The sequence below is a fragment of the Falco cherrug genome, chromosome 4 (assembly GCF_023634085.1).
Source record: "Falco cherrug isolate bFalChe1 chromosome 4, bFalChe1.pri, whole genome shotgun sequence".
NCBI lineage: Eukaryota > Metazoa > Chordata > Aves > Falconiformes > Falconidae > Falco > Falco cherrug.
The window spans coordinates 13,501,419-13,517,330 of record NC_073700.1 but is presented as its reverse complement, the minus strand read 5'-3'; the positions used below and the strand labels follow the sequence as shown (position 1 = coordinate 13,517,330).

General features: G+C 43.7%; 1 protein-coding gene across 2 annotated transcripts in view; it reads right to left on the bottom strand.

Moving 5' to 3' along the window:
• The window catches only part of PLXNB1 (plexin B1), an 82,091-nt gene that overhangs the window by 43,834 nt on the left and 22,345 nt on the right, over positions 1 to 15,912 (bottom strand). Inside the window, exon 2 of one of the 2 annotated variants that reach the window (XM_055709353.1) lies at positions 14,676 to 14,737. The exons of the other annotated variant lie outside the window; for it this stretch is intronic. The gene's annotated coding sequence lies outside the window, so the exon portion shown is untranslated. The remainder of the gene's footprint in view (positions 1 to 14,675; positions 14,738 to 15,912) is intronic. 2 annotated transcript variants of the gene reach the window in all.

The window sequence follows — 15,912 nt, the reverse complement described above, 5'->3', positions numbered from 1 at the left end:
TAGACTGGAAGATGGAACTAACTTGACTCTATCACCTTGGGTTTACACAAGCAAAGCCTACCTTGCCCCAGCTCCAACATGTGAGTTATTTTTATGCATTCTCACCACTTTTATTAGAGAAAACTACTCAAGGAACTCCTTAACCACACAACTGTCTCAGTACCTCTGCACTCCCATCATGCAGACATCACGATGGCTTGTTGTGCAACTCCGTCTGGAGTCTCCTCAGTTTCAAAGCTTAAAATGCCTGCAAACAAAACAATAGGGTGATGACCATCCAACAGCAGGAGCTTGACTACGTTGTGACAGAGCCACACTGACATGGAGAAGGGAGTCTTTGATCTGGAAGCAGCTGAGGATCACAAGACATCATTACACTGCACCATTTAGCGGAATCTCTAATCTTCTTTCTAGCTAATGCAACCTTCCTATGCCAGCACTTACACAGGAAAATCGCCATGTGTCTTCAAAATTTATGAAGTCTGAAATACTGGCTTTCTGGCTACAGCTCATGTCTACAAGCTGCAAGACTCTGCTCTGTCAACCACATACCATCACTGACAACTGCCAGGGCAGAACTAACAGATCTTTTTACAAGCTGTAGTTGAATCTATCTCAAATGTTTCACTGAAAGCTTTTTACCTACTGGAGCACCTGTACTGGAGAGAGATGGAAAAGCAACTAGTTCTTCACTCCAGCAGACTATAGTCAAAAGCAGATCTTGCTGTGGTCAAAGCTCTGACCTGAAGCTATTCTTCTTTCACTCACCAATAGCCCCCTAGAAGTCATTTTGTTAAGAGCTAGTCCTCAAAGGATATGCTCCAGGTTAAGAAACTACTAGATAGTCTTCATGACTCTGGGAGAACAGAGGGCAGCTGAGAAAAAAAAAAAAAGCAGGGGTGGGTGCGTGTAAAAGGGTAATACAGCATGTTCTGCAAGCTAGTTCTAATCACTTCGCACGATGGGCAAACACTGAATATAGCGCTCTTTGTTGCTCTTGGCTGAAGAGCCACTAGCAAATGAACTTGTGTTTATGGCTAGGTGAGCAAACCCACATTAGAAATGAACACAAGTATGTGGCTATCAGTAGCTAGAAGCATTCACATCCTACATGAAAATTCAGAGAAAATAAGCCAGCAGTGTCTTCTGATTCAATTTTCCAAGTTGTTTCTCAAACATGGGCATCACTGCCTTCTTTATTCCCGCTCTTCAGTTAAGCCCATCACAGCCTCTCTGGGAGGACAGGAAGGAGCAGGATAACCTACATTTAAATCTGATGGTTTCATGACAGGCTGTGCTACTGAGCTCTTTACGGATTTACTGAACCCTTCTGCTTCCTGTGCTCACTGCTAGTGTATAACACAGCTGTTGCAGACAGATTGCACTAGAAGTGTGTAGCCTTTAATTAATTCTGAAGGCAATTGCCAAGGCTTAAAGATTCTTTTAAAATATTCCTTTTTTTATGAATTCCCATTAAATAGGAAAACGCTCCAGACAATACTCTGAACATTGCCTCTAACACACTGTAAAATATTAATATCCAAATGATACTTCTGAGTTTCGTTTATTTAATCTGGATGACAACAGAAGGGCTAGAGGATTAGTCAGTCCTGCCACAGAATATTTATATTACATCCACAAAACAACAACCAATAACGCGGAAGCAATGGCACTATTTTGCTACTTGAAATTTGAAATAAGACCATGTTTTCTGTAGCACTGTTTTCACCTCCCTGACCTCACGTATCCCTCTCAGAGACTTTACTCATTTATTGGAGAAACAAACGCAGAACTCATTTGGGCACATTTTAACAGCATATCAACATGTAAAGATTATTTCAGTCCTCACAGATTATTTCCCTAACAACACATCCTATCCCCCAAACACGGAGAGGTCAGATAACATTCTAACTGCTAGGCTAGATTTCATACTGAACACCAAACCCAGCAGAATTATCCCTGGAAGAAAGTAGGTCCCTGAAACTTGCACCTGCAGTTTCCACTGTATCATTTGCAGAGCCAACCCACAGTGAAAGCACTAAAAGATTTTTTTTACAAAAGCATAATCCTTCCAGCTGCATGACACACCTTGTGCTCCAGCACATTCAAATCATCCAGCAGTAGGAAGATGACCACTGCTGTGTTTTCCACACAAAAGCCCTGAACTACAGCCCCCTTCTCAAATTTCATATGCTTAACAGAGACTACTTGTTTTCTGCTGTGAAAGATGACATCCCCATTAAATAAATAAACCTTTTTTTTGAGTCTTATTTACTCCTACCCAGGCAAGTTCCTTGCTCTGCTGTTTAAGAACACTTGCAGCAAGCAGCTCTGGCAGAGATGAACACCAACCTCTGTTTTCCAAACAAAATTGACCCCAAGGAGAATCACAAGTCCAAGCCATGCTGTCGGAGCAGGACGGGCACAGACAAGGGAGCTCTGTTATACCAGATATGAGTAATACCAAAGCTGAGGTCAAGCTACCTTAAAAAAAAAATAATAAAAAACCCACAACTCTAAAGACAAAATACCAAGTCTGAAACAGCAAGAGAAAGTGGCAGAAAACCAGTACTTTTCAGGCTACAGAATAACCAGCATATTTTTCCCCAAGTGTTCCTTGACAGTTACTGCTGACCATCACAATGTACTTTTCTGGAGCAGGGTTGAAGCAGTCACACTAAAACAACGTTGCACAAAATACTTTGTCAACTTTGCGATACTACTGACATTTTAATAATGCTTCTGTATTATTAGGGTTCTTTGGAAAAACCATAGAAAGTGTTTCTACACCCCTGGGCCTACCTAAATATTAATTTTAGCCATACTGGAATTAATTGATGGGAGTGGACAGGTATTTCCCCTAAACAGCTCTAGCGCAACCGGTCTTTTGTCTTGCACACATGAAAATGTGTTATAAACATTAGTTTAAGATTCCAGAACAAATGGTTAGTGAGAAGTTAATGACGAATACAATGTTAAAGAGTGAACTTTTTATAAATCAAGACAAACTACACAATCATCTACAAGGAATATAAAGAAACCACAAGCCACTTGCTGTTAAAAGAAGCTTTCTTCATAGATACTCTGTCATTGTAAATTGAGCGTTGACTTTTCACTTTCTCAAACACTAACAAAATGTGAACTCAAGTATGATGCTGTATATACATTTTGAAAAAGGGAAATCAAGTCAGCTGTTAGCTTCTCAGTATCTTAACACAACCAAAGGATAGCCTTCCACCAATGATACACATTTGAAAAGTAGAGTTCTTTAGGACCTGCTCCAACTTTCTGTGTAATCACACCACAGAACATCACTAAGCAATCTCTTCTTCTAGCCCACGAGCTCCTGACTAAAGTCTCCCAGTAAAAGCAGAATTTCTTCCTAGGGCTCCTACATTACAGAAACTACCACCTTAACCCAGCAAGCTGATCCCCGAAGGTTATTTATCCCAAGTAAAATGCCTTGTCATTTCATCTAACTTGGGAGATCCTGTGACAAGCAAAGTCAAAGAAGTTTCTAGTTGCTTTTTGCACAAACAGTTTGAAAACTAATCCTTCTTCTTAATCCTCCTTGGGCAAGAAGATAACGACAGCTATTCTAACTCAGGCTGAGGTCCACCTACACAGAAACCCCAGCTCCAGCAGCAGACAATAATAGATGCCTAAGTAGCAGTATAAGGGCAGACAAGCACAGGGCAATCCTCCCCCTATACATCCTGCCAGCCTTGGACCTTCCTGAATCACAGATTGCAGCCATGTGTAATCCTTCAGATGGTTATGTTAGGTGGTCTAGAGCTTCTTCAGTTGGAAAGAATTTATTTTTCTTGTAGCTCTGAGCCCTTTCTAGTTTGTCAACACCCCTTTTAAAAAAAAAAAAAAAAAAAAAACCAAACTTGATCCGGATGAGCATCCCCTTTTTACAGCACCTGACATGGACTGACTATCCCTTTGGCTTTCTAATGCTGCACACGGAGCAAATGTTACTTTCTCCAGTTTGACCCACCAGCCCTCCATTTACCTGCCCAAGAACCTTCTGTGCTTCTAGCTGCCACATCAAATGTCAAGTTTGCGTCCAGTCAAATACCACCAGTCACTCAAATATTCTTCCGGACAACTAGTTAGAAAGAAAGAAGATTCCCATTCTCTAGCCTTTAATGTGTAAAGTACATTCAGAGAGCCTAGACAGGTTTAATCCAGCTGTCATAGGACCCTGCTGGGAAAGCAGAGCTTACTGAAGTTACCCATCCAATTTACCCTGCTGAGCAAATCCCACTGTTACTACACAAGTCTACATAAATCTAAGCCCATCAACCCCCACAGAAAAAAAATTTCTTGTTCAAGAAACCAATTGTTGATCAAAATACAGACTAATATGGGAGCAGAGAGAAATCCCTGCAGCACCCAGGAAATTCCAAGAGCTGATTTTCCATTTCTGGTTAACTGAGATCCAAGAGCCAGTTTTTAATCTGCTTAATATGAACTAAACTGATTTTAAAAGAACTGTCAGCTAAGGCTCTTGGGGAAAAAAAAAAAGTTAGGCTATTGTGGAATTAAAGTTACAGTCCCTATCATGATTTAATAAGTAGTTAAAAGACAGGAAACCAGAAGAGTTTCCCCATCAGAGGAAGGTTATTAGCGGGATCTGCCAAGAAGTTGTTCTGCAACCTGCACTGTTCAACAAGTTCACATATGATCTATAAATAGGGATATGTCTAAAGTGGCAAATTCTATCATTAAAAAAACTATTTATCACAATCAAATTCAGACGACAGTGCAAAAAGTAACAGAACTCATATACTCTTAACTAACTACACAATATCTTAGATGTCAATAAAAACCAAAACCAACACAAAATATTCTAATTGCCTGAACACAACAGGATCCAAATTAGTTGTTACCACTCAGGAAAACTTTGGAAACTTGGTAGGTCAGTTCAGTATTTAGTATCAAGCAAAAAGGGTAAATACAACTTTTAGATTGATTAGGAAAGAAAACAATCCATCACCATTATGTTGTTGAATGCTGCAAGCAGTCCCAATTCCCACATCTGTAAAAGGAGACAGAATGACAAAAAGGACAAAGATGATCAAAAGCATGGAGCAGCTTCCATATAAGGAGAGGCTGAGCAGGGTAGGACTTCAGATGGACAAAGAAACAACCAGGGGAAGATAGGAAAAAATTAAGAGATCTGAAACATGACATAGTGTCAAGATGAAAAATAGGGAATAATGGACTATGATGTCTTACAATGCAGAAACAAGAGGGCAACCAGTGAAGTTACAGACAACTTTTCTAAGCCAGTTCAAGGATATTGTCACTGGACCCAGAGTATTTTAAATAACATTTAAAATGTATCATTAAATTGTAGAGTTCACTGCTGTAGGACGTCATGGAGACTAGAAACAAAAACATGGGATCATAGAAATTAAAAGAGAATAGATACAGTTGAGATCAGATGCTAAGATACAACCCCTGGCCAAGGAGAACCCTGAAATAATGACTGTCATAAGCTGGGAGCCAAATGAGTGGCAGAGAAAGAAAAAAAACACAGAACAAACCCACCACATTATACATGCCCTTTTCCTACAGCCCTCATTAAACGTCTGCTTCTGGATCTTGTCAAAGACAGGACACTGAGCTACACAGAGCTTTGCAGTTTGCCCCAGGATGACGCTTCCATTTAAAATCTATAAATATACCATAAATTAAGAAGTTTATTTATTTTTAAATATTAAGAATGTAACTTTAGCCCTGCCTAATCGCATATTTAGGAAGCTGGAAACCTAGCCTCATTGACTATTTCTAAAGGCATTATCTACCATATTAACATTTAGATACCATCTAACAGCACAGCACAAAAGTTAACACACAACACAGCAGCGAAGCACGCGAGCATCACCCTTGACAGACTGGGAAACTGAAGCAAAGGCCAGAGCCGCAGTGCACAGCGGTGGCAGAACGAAGTTTAAAGCACCAACAGTCCCTCTTCCAGGAACAGCTCTTCCCTGTCTGCTGAATGTTTGATGGAAACTTCTCACTCAGATGCTGACTGAACAAAACAGCATGCGTTTGCCGTACGTACAGCTAAGCACTGGGCAGCATTCAACAGAACCGCTCTTGCTCAAAGTAGGTGAGGACCATCCGTCCTAACCAGGGCGAAAGGAAGGCTAAAGCACACCAGACTGTTTGGCCAAGTATTACAGAAAACCTTCATCTGGGATTTCATCACTACTTCAAACACGTATGATTCATATTTTACCGGCCTCCACCTCAAACAAGGCACACCTTCCCAACCGCACTGCCCTCCCTATCATTAGGGGCACCTCTCCCCAGCCTCAGCCACCATCCTCCCGTTCTCAGCTTTGGCTCCAGATGTTACAACAGCCGGAGTCCCACTCTGCACTAGCTGCCTGAGCTTTTCCGTGTTGTTTTCTATAAAGCAGAAATGCCCGTTTCGTCCAGAAACAGCCAGGACAGCACACTATCTTCTCAGTGTAACCACTTCTGCCTCTATTTTCCTTGGCAGGGTGCCCTCCAGAAGGGATGGACGAGACCTCCTACAAACAGCACATGCTTCCCAGAGGACAACACCATGACCCCTAACCAAGCTCTCACGTCCCAGAGGCAAAGGACACACTCGCAAGGCAAGTCCTGTTGCATCCAGCCTGGCTTTGGAGTGACCTAGCAAGAGAGGAAAGCAGCTTCAAACGTCCCATGAAATTCCTGTGAAAAGCAGCCAGTCCTACACTTGCACCCCAAGAAGAAACCATGGTCTCCATGCCAGCAGCAGCCCTGCAGAACTGCACAGTGGCAGGGAAATTGAGACACCTACACAAAAGGAGCTCATGCTAGCAGTTACAGATCAAAAGCAGACACACAAGGACCTCATCCTGAGCACCACCATCCAGTTTCCAAGATGCAAACCAGAATCCTTAAACACTGGAGCCTGCCTTGAATAAATCCTTTTGCTGTGCAGACACTGAGCAGTGCAGGGCGCACTGGCCTGTTGAAGAACAGCATTTCCTTGACACCCCAAAAGTCTTCAATTTTAGTACCACAACAGCTCTATGAAGAGCTAATACACCCTGGTGGACAGGAAGGAATTTTTCTCCTCGGAGTTTTGCTTCATTTCAAATATAATTCACTTTTCTGCCCTCCCCAGTAATCTTGTAGAGAACCATACAGCCTGACAGCAGTTTGACAGTCTTCCCCCATCACTCCAACAGTGTCAGCATTTCTGGCTACAGCCATGAATACAGGTAGTAACATGCAAATAAATTTAATGCAGTGCAACCACATGAGTAGCACCTATTCCCTCCCACCCAGAAGAGACAGCAAAATCAACAGAATTCCACATCACTACCACAATCTGCTTGTGGTTTGCCTTCAAACCAAGTTGGGGTATACCCTATCTTGTATTACTCAACTCATTTTAAAGCATTATCAGAAATGAAGCTTTGATCAATTAATCTTCCATAAATTAGTGCCTAAGCCTGGAGGGCTATCGGTAGTCAGCTACAAACTATTAGGCTCAATATTCTGGTGATTAGGTTACACAGGTCTGCTAGATAATGATCTAAGTTGAGGTGGCCAGACATTTTCTTCCACCTGTGCAAGCCAATACCAAGGCTTTCACAAAGCCAAGCACAGATAGCAACACACCGTGTTGTTCAAAAAGCCTGAGAACCTTCCCAAGTTGCTCACAACATGCACAAAACACAACAGCTCCCCACTGCACCACCGCAGAAGCCTGAACAGGCTGGGTGCAGACTTGAGAGCCAGGATCAACTTTGCACCAGTCTCAACAGCCCTGAGCAATGACCCTCCCACGCAGGCTGGGATCTCCTCCGATATCCAGTGCTTCCAAACGTAGCTCAACATACAACAGTGGCACAGGAGCCATGAAGGGCTCTCAAGGTGCATGTGGTTGAGGAGCCACAGGCTGGCAGCAGCAATGCAGCATACTCTTCCATCCTGCAACCACAGCCCTCCATCCCAGACGCTGTCCACACTTGCAAGTTCTCATTTCAAGGATAAAAGCAAGAGCACCAGACCGCGTACGGATAGGGGCGGGAGGACTACTACTGTGCATGGGCCATCAGGCAATGCTCTTCATTCATACCACTGTGGGGCCACAGTCTGGAGGAGTGAAAATGAGTAACATGAAAATTAAGCAGCAAAGGAAGCAGCAGCTAGGACACTGCAAGATTTGGTACTTGGAGAAATAAACCATCTGGAGCAAAAGTTCTCCAGTCGCTTTGCTAACAGGCAGACATCTAGTCACACCTTATCCAGAACAAGGAATTTTATTACAGGACAAAACTCATAATACGAAATTAACACCATCAAGTGGCTTTGCAACATGAACTCCCTTTCTTATCTATACACTCTGAGGAGATCCTAATCCTTTCTGGCAAAATATTAGAGCTCCTGTTCAGGGCTGAGAAAGCTTCTTTGGTGCTGTCCTAAAGGCACCAAGGTTCAGGACCAGCTACCTGTTCATAGCAGTCATGAATTTTAAAGGCTTTCAGGTTGACACTGTTCTCCATATGGTTTGCTACCCTCCCACCTTCACAGCTGACAGCCACTGGCTCGGCAGGACTGACTGGCTTTCAGGGAAGCCCAGACCTTCACCCTAGGGCCACAGAGATGCACTAACAGGTCTGCTGCATAAACTGCAGCGCTAGTCTGAAATGCAAACTGCTACGAGCAGGAACTTCAGCCAGTATAACTGGGTGACTGTCGGCTTTTCAAGAGAATGCTACTTTGCCAGTGTCTCACCGCTGGGCAAAAGTGCCCAGGAGACAAGAAAACCAGATTTACGGTAGTTTGTTAGGAATAGCATTGAATTTTACATCTGAGTGGCTGCTCTTCTGCTGGAAGGAACAGCTGGACAGAGCATAGAGACTGGTAAGGGGAACAAGGACAAAGTATGCATATCTGTGCTGAAAGGATAAACCATAGCCTGTGGTCAGAGCAGCTCTGTCTGCAGACTGTCCCAGTTGCAGGCACCCTTCCTCTGGCATTTTAAGCTACATACTCCACACAGCAGGGATGTGCCTTCCTCTGGGAAACTGTTTGACTGCCATAATGTAACTAATCAAAACCCCACAAAAATGGGGCTCAGACAGCACTCTTCAGACATATACATGGACCAAACTGAATAATCTGCCACCTAATGTCAATGCAGGAGACCACAGTGGGGCTGAAATAAGTTTAGCATCATAAAAAGGTTTTAAATAAACCTTCTCAGAGCTTAGCAGGAAACACACTAGCTGAAATCATGGACCAGCTAGGAACAGAAAAGATCACACAGGCTAAAGACTGGCTCAAACTAAGTCTAATCTGGACAGACTATCTGAAGAATGGCAGACAGGTCCATGACAGGTCACAGAAACAGGCTAAGAGAGAATCCTTGATGGAACAAAACTACTGATGAAAACAGTAGTTGAGAAATTGAGAGCGAAACAGGGAAGATGCTCTCTAAATGGTGTAACAACTGAGCCCATTGCTACTCTGCAATGATGAGACTTCTGGTTTGGGATAGACTTCTTCCTGCACCAAACTGCTGACTAAATAGGTGATGATAGGGGAACAATCTGTCAAGATGATAGGGGAACGATCAACAGGAAGGAAACAAGCCCACTCCACCTAGTGCCAGTCCTCCTCAACATGACCCTTGTCCTAATCTCAGACATACTCCATCTGGCTTCTCGTCTCAGCCCCAGGCCTGTCTGTACTGCTCAGAGCTGTAATCCACGCACGAGATTTCTCAACCAGCCCAGGGAACGACTTGAGCTATGGAATATGAGATGCAGACAAATCAGTTTCTGTGTCCTTGCAAAGGGGCTATAGTTTCCCCAGATATATCAATTCAGTTGTTTTCAGTCATGAACATGAACATGCCTCCAAGAATACACATCAGTTCTGCTACCGGTCACCTTTCCCTCGCTGTTTCCCAAGGACCGCAGCAGCAAAGCTAGTAAAAAAAAAAACAAAAAACAAAATGGGGGGGGCGGGGGGGGGGGGCTGGAAGGGAAGACACTACCTAACAGCAGAGACTATATCCCTAGGGACAGAAAGACAGATAGCCCAACATTGTTCTCTTCCTTCCGAAACAGAAAGGAAAAGTTCAAAGGAACAACTAGGGTTTTCCATACTACAGATTTGGGAAAGCATCTAAAACCAAGTGCAAGACCAGGCTTTCAAGGGTGAAGCATCTAGAAGCGAGCCCTATTTTAGAGTTGTTTTTAAATGTTTAGACAGGACCTAAAATAAAACCAGTGTTTTGAGTACTTCTGAAGAGCATGGAACTCACGTAGGCCATGACATTTTCAGTTTGAAAATACTTTGGAACAGAGACTGTACTGTTCATACATCTGCTTATCACCCATTTTAGCTCAAATTAAGCTGCAGTCCATTATGAGGCAAAAAACTCTGTTTTAAGGGGGGAAATTCACACAAATAAGATTTAGGCTGCCAGCAGTAAGACAGTCTCTGTAACTCAGTAAAACACATACCATCTCAGAGCAGCAGGAACAGTATACGCCACAAAGACAGACAGAAAGTCAGCTTCTGTGCTTACAATATTTGTCTTCACACCACCCTGCCTACCTGCATAGTTTCCAGAAATATACTCTCCACCTCTCTTCAAACTCAAGTCAACAGTCTGCAGACTCCAACAGCCCACAGGCAATGCCTTTAGCAAGTAAGAGGTGCATGCAGTACATGAGAAGCAGCACAGAACCAACCTAGAACACAAGCTGTGCCGGTCTCTGTTTTTACAAGTTTTATTTGTGCCTCCACTCCTGCTCCATGCCAACAACCAGGCTGCAGTCTTCTGGTGATGGCCTGAAACATAAGTACAAAGTAAGAACATCACAGCACTTTTACCTCCCTGAATTACCTCCCTGAATACTCTTCCAGGCTTAAACAATGTGCAGCTCAGGGACTTCTTGGGATAGAGGTGGTTTCTATGCATTTTGTAACCCTCAATAGCTCCTTCTTCTCCAGACTTGCCCTTCGTGCTCAAATACACACAGATGTTTGGCATTCACAACATCCTGTGGCAAGAAGCTTCCCAGGTTAACTGCACACATCAAGGACTAAGTCATTATTTGTTTTTAAGCTTACTACTTGCTGGCTCCACTCAATACTTATTCATATTTGTAATGGAAGAGGCAAAAAAAAAAAGGTTGCTCCCCCTCTAACCTTCCCATGTCATTCAGAATTTGAAGACAACTATCACTCATCGCTTTTCAGGTGGAAGAGTCCCAGTTTATTCAGCTGTTCTTGGTATGGAAGGTAATCCTGATTTCTCATTCCATTTCTAATAATTGAAGATATTTTTCTTAAGATGCAATGGTTTTCCTAAAGTTGAAGAAAACTCAACTTCTGTAAGAGCTGGAGAAACACACACAAAGGTTATTAAATACAGCAGGGATTCCCAACTGCTGTAGTGAATTGCTAGTCAGCTAGTTCTTGGTTAAAACAGTCAGCCTAACCTCTTAAACTGAGTTTGCTCAAAAGCAAGTTTACTTTCAAGCCACAGCATCCAGCTACACCTTCTTCCTCCAGAATAGGGTGTATTTTTCAAAAAAAAAAAATTCTTTCCCCGCTAGTACTTTGAAAATACAAGTTACCTTATACTTGACTTAGCCTGCCCTGATGAAGGATATATCACTCACAACAAAGGTTGCATGCCAGAGCTTTATTGTGTCATGTGTTCTTTATGAACATTTCAATCCATCAGTTTTTCCTTCAAGTATGGGCACAGTATGTAGTGATTTCCCTATCCCACATAAAACAACAGTATCCTTACTGGATCCTATTCTCCTAGGGAGTCATATAAGAGTATCTGGGTTTGGACACTGTTTTTATCATACCTCCCTCAAAATCCCGAGTGATTTCTTCCAAAATGCAGTGATCCTAATTGCTTCCTACATTCTTCATTATCTGATATAGGATGTTGCTATTTATACACCTTAGCTCACCAAGCAACCTAAACTTTCCTGTCAGGCTGATATATCTGGCTTTTCTCTGTCCTTTGCCAGTTTCGTTATTAAGAGTCCAACAGGCATTTTTTAAACATGCAGAGATGTAAATGTGTAACTGGAATTCAAGAAAAAGAAGTGAGGCCATTGAAATCCAACAGAACTCAAGAGAGGGCAGACATGTTACCTATAATTACAATACTCAGTGCTAACAGCATTTTAAAAAATTTAAACCTCCCTCACAATTCAGGGCTTTGAACCATTCTCTAAGAGTGAGAAGGAACACCTCACCCCACAAACTGCTCATAACTGGTCCTGATCAAAGGGGAGAACACTCCTCTCAAGGTTCTAAAAGCACCTGTGGTGCTTTTAGAGGCAAAGACAGAAACTGATTTGGAATTTTATTCTTTATCTCACTGTTGATAACATGCAGGTCTGCATTATTTTTCCACTGAGAGAAGCTCAGATACTACCAGAACAAGAATGCAGTTGTTAGAAGGTTAAATAACTAACCAAATGGAGTATCCATACCTCATGAAGAGCAGCTCAGCATGCAGCAAGAGACTTCTCAGAAACGCAATTGCAAAACAGTAAAACGCAAGACCAGACAGCCATCTGGACTAGTCTTTCACTGAAATACCGCATTTGGAGCTGGAGTTCAAGGTAGCTATATAGAGGCTTTACATCACATATGAAGGAAGTATGTGGCCTGAGGTCTAGAAATACCCAACCCCCAGTATTTCAATCACGCTGCAGACAGCACACTATACAGAACTGCTTGCCAGGCATAGGAAGCAACGAGAGAAGTCTACAGCCATTAAAATACATCATCACAGTTTGGAGCAACATGCCCTCCACCCCACAAAGGTGAGGATTCCTCCTGAAGAATTCTTGCCTTGCACACAGCACAGCGGTTGTATGTTTATCTTTAAAGCAAGTGGTGGTCCACAGAAAACAGGACAGAAAATCAGCCCCTACACTACTTAAAAAGGAGGGGAGAGGAGGGAACAAGTAACACACTCCTAGGTAACACCAAATCGCTACTCCGGCTGCACAAGAACCAAGTAAAGCGCAACTCAGGCAACTGTAACTCACATTTCAGAAGTTAGTTTGCTCAGCCATGCTCTTTCTCGCTTAAAGGTGACTTACAGCATGTCCTCTAGTGCACTTCTGCTGGAGCACTTTTTCAATAGGATCTGGACAGAATCAGCTTGATATCTCAAAGAATACAACACACAGACCTCTGTCCTCCTTATGGTCTTTTATCTTTCATGTACCATGGATCCAGAAGAGACTGGCCTGAATTCAAGTAATCTCAAGTACTTTCTCATTCGCTCTTTCAAGCAGGTTTGATTTAGTGGTTTTACTTGAACCACTCAGAACAGCGCAAAGCTGAAGAAACCAGACTCACCAATCCTTCTATACACGTTATATGTACTCAGTATTTATTCTTGGAGTATCCAGCTTGAAACAGGTTTCCTGAAAATTTGCTCTTTACCATCCAAGAATTCAATCCAGGTCTACTACCCAACTGAAGGCACGAGGGCTGCGCACACTGAGAAGTATGGGCCAGGGGTTCCTGTCTGGCTTCGTTCATTGGTTTTGTTGCCCTCCTGCTCCTATAGCTACAAGTCCAACAAGCAGACACCCTTCTGATGAAAGGCTCTTGTACTTTCAGTGCTCTAAGGTGATACTCATCTCCCCAGTGAAAGAGTCAGTGACTCATTGAAATCAGCACTTAGTATCCAGGTGCTACGGTTTCACTCCCCAACCAGAAGTTCATGCCAATCTGCAGATCTCCAGCAGCTCATTCAGGCTGGGATCTCTGCTGTACCACCCTACATTTGATATTCAAATTCCCATATTCAAATTCCACACGTTCACTAACAGAGTGCTTTGCCAGGCAAACTGCAATAGGAATCGTAACTACCCTGTTCAACAGGAAGCAGCCTGAAAGAAGAACTCTGGAACTCTGTTTCAGGGAGACATTTCTTCAGGGGTCTATAGCTGTCGACACCACAGAGCAGCGCACCACACTCCACAGTGACTGACAGCCAGATACGAACATCACCTTGGCTCCACGAGACTGTCTTCAGATTTGGCAACCTCACTGCCCCATTTCTGGCCATAGATCACCATCAGAAAGCAGCTTTTTTTGGTCGTTTTGTTTCCATCTGTAGGTTAAACTCATCCCCTCGCACAGAAAATACAAAGTTTAAAATTTTGTTTTTCACATCGTAACAGAGATGGAAATGCAGCAGCAGAGGTGCCAAGGCAATTCTTGCAAAAGGTGTAACAGTGGCCTGACTTGGACACCACTGCAACCCACAGACCCCAACCAGTCCCTCAAGAACAGTGGGTGCAAATAGACAGTCAGCCTTGGGAGTAAACAAAGCTTTTGTTAAAGAGACATCCTCTGTCCTTCATAGGATTTCCCTACATAAAGGGAACAAGTGCATATTCTTGCATACAGCCACCCACTCTTTCCAGTAGACCATGTGTTGGGTGAACCCACTCATCCAGCTCATCGCAGGTGGTGCAGTTCATCATGCAGCAGCATCAAGAGGCTGCCCAGCATTACACTGGCCACACAAACTGAGATGTTCAGGAACACAGAGGAGCCCAGTGGGCTGCAACGGTCCATGGGCATCCTAGTGCTGACTCCCGGCGCATTTTGCTTACCATCTGGACTCTTGGGAACGTTGAGACACCTTCATTTCTCTTATTGAAGAGTGTGCCTCAAGCTGGAAAAAACAACATAACATGAAATGCAAAGACTATTTTTCCAATAAATTGAATCTCTGTTGCACTTGACTCCCACTGTGGTTCCCTTCCCCCTGAGAAGGCAAGATCTGGCCAGCTGCACAAAGTCCAGGCAGCCCCAGGAAAACAATGGGATCTTTTTCTTGCCAGAAAGAGCCTTCCCGTTCACCCTTTAACCATGGCACGGAGGACACCCCCAGTGTGTCTGCAGGGGAGAGGAGTCTGTTGGCATAGCAACAGTACACCCTAACTCTCTAATGAACAGGGATAAAATGTTTTGTTCTCATTAGGAAAAATACAGACACATTCCTGATTGGTGAGTAATGTCTCTGCCTCTGGGAGATTAGCTCAGAGCTCTGCAGCCTGAAACAGCCTCAATTCAGCCCACTGCAGTGCTTCCCTTGAACAGGCACTCTCCAAGGACCGCATGTCTCTCAAGGGCAAGCCTACAGAGCCTTCTGTAGCACTTTGCCTTCAGGCCTGAGACAGCTCAAGGCAAGAATAATGAGAAGAGGCTTGACAGGAGCAAACCAGAACAGGCACAATGGGAACACACCCCCTGTCCCTGCAGGAGCACAGCAGAAAAGCCAGCCTCTCACTGGTGCATTCGCTGCACCTGGGTCCCAAGCTACCGCCACAGCAGGGGAGAGTTTCTCTTTGTGCATCCACCACAGGTCTGCCTTGCACAGGTCTCAGATCAGCCTGTGACTTCAGCTCCCACTCTGGCCACATTTCCCGTTGCTGGGTCAGTAAACAGAGCAAAGAGCTGCAGTACACTTGAAAGCAGAGCTCAGCGACCATTAAGTGCCTGGGCGCAGAAAACAGAACAATGGCTGCTGCCTACCAGTCTATTATGATTTTGGCATCTAACAGTCTGCAAGATCCACCAGGAGGACTCACTTTGGTGTCTGCAGAATATTTGCACAGATGCTGTTATTCCATCGCTCATTCCTGTACCTGGGTGCTGACCCAGGCTACCCTCTTGACTTTGCAAGAAATAAAGCCTCTGTCCCACACAGGCAATACTGCTTCCCAAACCCTCTCCCTTCCAGATCCTCCTGCCACAGGGGCCAGCACACCAAGTGGGAGGATCACAGCACTTCACCCTTTGCAAAGAGAATTTGGTGCAGAAGCAAGGTCAGGCATCCCATGCACA